The sequence below is a fragment of the Marmota monax genome, unplaced genomic scaffold (assembly GCF_021218885.2).
Source record: "Marmota monax isolate L192 unplaced genomic scaffold, Marmota_monax_Labrador192_F-V1.1 WCK01_AAM20220418_F8-fsc00156, whole genome shotgun sequence".
NCBI lineage: Eukaryota > Metazoa > Chordata > Mammalia > Rodentia > Sciuridae > Marmota > Marmota monax.
The window spans coordinates 3,108,159-3,112,445 of record NW_026694013.1 but is presented as its reverse complement, the minus strand read 5'-3'; the positions used below and the strand labels follow the sequence as shown (position 1 = coordinate 3,112,445).

The 4,287-nt window shown below is 35.8% G+C and overlaps 1 pseudogene; it reads left to right on the top strand.

The window, feature by feature from the left end:
* The first annotated feature begins 235 nt into the window (after positions 1-235).
* Positions 236-3,023, top strand: LOC124106448 (ubiquitin-conjugating enzyme E2 variant 1-like; annotated as a pseudogene).
* The last annotated feature ends 1,264 nt before the right edge of the window (positions 3,024-4,287 follow it).

The window sequence follows — 4,287 nt, the reverse complement described above, 5'->3', positions numbered from 1 at the left end:
CAGAGTGTCTCTTAGGATATGGATTTGAGGTCCATATATCACTCCCAGTCTAGTCTGGCTCTTTGTGAATGGTGTGATACAAACTTGAGAGTTGAGAATAGCATTGTGGTATGTATGATCACATGGCACCACCTGCATGTTAATCAGCAAAAGCATCAACAGACAGGAATCACAAGAAAGAAGACAAACAATAATAAGACACCAAGGAAAGAGAGAAAAAGAAAAAAATCGCTTTATGTCCCAAATAGACTTCCTGGTAACAGTACCTTTTGAAACAAATTCAATCACTACCTTTCGTTTCTGTAAAGTCTCTCAGTAATCTTCCAATCAACTCCCATTTCCCCCCAACTTTAAATAATGTTGGAGGAATTTCTGTTGTTTAAAATATCCTTAATTGAGACATTATCCCTTGTCGTTCTTCTAATATAGGCCCTTGTTCTGTCCCTAATGTGATGTGAAGAGTATATATAAAAGTCAGTACATAGTGTGTTACATAGTAAAATTTTAATCAATGTTAACTACTCTTAATAATATTCAATAAACATTTATGCAGTACTTGATTGCTGTGCTAAATATGTAGGAGGGTAGCTTTATTTTCCAAATTGCTCAGTGAATCTGAGATGTACAAAACCATAATAAGGACAATTACCATAGGGAATTGTCTTATTTTTTCTTATGTTGTTACAGCTGAAAATCATAGCCTAGGAAATTTATAAAGAAGAGAGGTTTAGTTATCTCCTGGTCCTAGAGACTGAGAAGGCCAAGAGCATGGAGCCAGCATCTGCTAGCATCTAGTGAGGGCTTTCTCAATGGATCCTGAAACATCAGAGAGCATCTGATCCCAAGACAAAGCATCCCAGAGACAGCCTGCTTTTTAACAAAGTCACTCCCTCAACACCTTGTTAGTCCAAGAATTCATGAATGCATTAGTCCATTCATGAAGGAACTACCTCACCCAAATCCCACCTCCAAAAATCATTAATATATGAGTTTGGAAATTGTTTCAAATATATGAGCTTTGGGGGACACTTCAAACTACAGAAGTAAGTCAAGAGGGACATCTAGAATTAGTAGTCAAATCTGGGTAGACGCAGGTGAGACAAGGGAATCATCTGTGAATAGAAATCTCTCTTGGAAGGTCACTCTTACTCTAGTCTTCTCACTGCTAGCCACAATAAACCCAGCACTTGAGCAATCCTATGTCTTTCTGTAAGAGTCAGTTTCTGGGAAAAGAGATACAGGGCTTTATACTGCCTTGGCATTCTAGTGCCTTAATTATAAGCAGAAATTCAGTAGATGCCTACTAAGTAAATTGTGAAGAGTTAAATTATTTTCATGTTAGCAACACCAACATTTTTTACCTGTTGATCCCATTACAATTGATTAGGTTCCCTTGAGTCCTCTAGGTAGGTTATTTTGTGCTTTCAAAGATTTCCCCTGCTAGGAAACCATGATGCAAGTAATAAGAAAAATATTAATATTCCTCTGAGTAAACAAACACTAAGCATCACTTGACAAAGCCTTATCTATTAGTAAAATTAGAGACATAGTGGTGGAAAATGAGAATGGATTTGTCCAGATGTCAACAGAGAAAAGGGAGACTAACCATGCACTTAAATGATTCCAAACAAGCTGGAACACATGGCTCAAGGCAGTAAATGAAATGCATTTGAGTTACAAGGACCAGTGAATGCCACAAGCCAGGGAAAATGTTGCAAGATGCTCATAATTAGGGGCACTGCTGAGGAGAAAAATGATGCTGATGCCTCCTAATATTCATGCTGCTGGGATAATCCTGTTTTGTGCCTTCACTCAAAAGGCTTTACTCAATAGAAAATTCCTAAGCACTTAATCTTTATGCACTAATCTCCACCCTCTAACAGCTACAATGCCTGTGTCTTATTTATTTATGTGCATCTTGGATCTCCATAAAAGCTGGGGGCTAACGCAGGCTTATCTCCTTAAAGAGGAATGTTAAAACGATGAATTGAATTACAAATCAAGAGTGTTGTACAAATTATTGATTATTTAAAGTCTTCCCTTCAGAGAGTGATTAGTATGAGGGCGCCAGGTCTCCAGGCAATACAGTTCACACTCCACAATTCTGTTTCCCCTCCTAACCCTAATTATCCCCCATCAAACTGTTATTTGACTTTACTCCTCATAACTCTACAGAAACTCTAATTTCTAATGGTCTCTTAAAGACAAACGGTAATCAGGAACTTCCCAAGCTTTATTTCTACTCGTTTTCTACAGGATTTTCAGCCCTCCCTGGTTTTCTGAGATCTCTGCATCTTTTTGTTCTTTTCTCATGTGGTTCAATTATTAATTAAAGGCCCACATTTTAATTAGTGAATATCATTAACATTTCTCTTCAGTTCTGCTCCATGTTGTCCTAACAGGCAACATGTCTGTAGTTAAAAAAGCATCACTACCCATTCTCTCAATTGGATGAAAAATGAAAATCCAGATTCATGGATCGAAAGAAGTATGATGAGGATGAAAATCAACTGCTTACCTGTGCCAAGAAAACTGAATCATCAGGGAAAATATAAATATTTAAGTCATGAAACCCAAATTGTATTATCCCAAGATTTTTGAATCCATGGAAATAGAACTAAAAGTTCTTTAACTTCGCTAGCTCAGCACTCCATAATTTACAGGAAGTTATAACATGGACCAGCAAAAGAAATGAATGGGACCAGCCTTTGAGCAACAGTGATGCAAGATGGCAGCCACAATGGGCTTAGACAATTTATGAAAACTAAATATACAGGCTTAAAACAGAATGTGAACCTAAATACTCAGAAACACAGCCCTTTGTAAGATCTGTAACAAAAATTGTTATGAATGGAGTTAATAGTTCTAGTGGAGTTGTGGACCCAAGAGCCATATCAGTGCAAACAAAATGGCAGAATTCATATAGCATCAAAGTTGTTCTGCAAGAACTGGGGCACTTAATGATGTCTAAAGAAAATATAAAACTCCTTCAGCCACCAGAAGGACAGTGTTACAGTAATTAATTGAAAAGAAAAACCACAGGCCCTCCCCTCCCCATGTAATTTAAGCAGTCTTCATTTTCTACTGAAATAAATTTTCTAGATACATCTTGTAGAGCTCAAAGTACTGGAAAGGAAGCTCCCATTCAAAGGCAATTAATGTTAAGACACTGTTAATGATACTAATTTTGTGTACATTTGAAATATATAAGTTGTACTATAATAAATAAATAAATAAATAAATAAATAAATGAATGTATGCCCCAAGTTTGCCAGCTATTGACAATGGAGCCACAATCGAAGTATGGGCAGTATTGAGTAGTGTCTAGAAAAAGACTTATTTTTTCTTGCTCTTTGCAAAGAAGCTGCATTCAACAAAGATTGAGGACAGTATTTTTCTGGATTAGGATTGAAGTAAAATATGCTCTTCAGCAAAATATCACTTAACCCCACAGTAAGAGAGTAAATATTAGCTGGAATAGATACTGTCATGGTATTTGTATGTGTGAATTTATTCAAATCTCATAGCAACCCCATAAGTTATGTTTTATTTTCCTCATTTTACAGATGTAATGAGCTAATAGGTTTTGGATATGAGATGTAAGCATAGACTTGTTGGGCTTCAAAATCTATTCTTGTAACTACTATGATTTATAAGTATTAGAACATTATTTAATTTCTGCAGCCTAAAGGTGTAATTTTTAAAAGCATCCTGTTTATCCAAGGAAATGTATGTCAATTTGTCTCCCCCAATATCCATGAAATGTGCTTTTCTATGTGAGGCAAACAACTAAAAATTTGTTATGAAATGAGAGACTAGCCAGTCAAGGTCCACGACTTTGAATCATTTTCCCAGACTTTACAACCTCTTACAAAATATGAAAATGTTTCTCTGGGGTAAAGGATTTTCTAAACTATATTTAAAATAAATTTTGGGAAGTGTTGAAAAAGGGAATCTTTGAGTTATAGGTAATAGCTCATGGAGTCAATTCTAATGGCTAGTTCTGCATAACAACCTCACAAAATCAATTAATTCACGATTTCTCATTGGGGAAAAAGGAAACAGTAGATAGACACCTACACTGAAGCAGTGCAGTATGAAGATCAAAAATTGGCTAATAGTAAATACTAAAGCAATATTGCTTAACTATAACTAATTGGTTATACAAAAATGATCCAATATGATAGTCTAGTTGAGATGATCTTTGTGGCTTCTTACAGGAATATTATTTAATTACAGTGGGTAAATTGACAGCAGTAATCTCACAGGAATTCCAGGCAATATGAA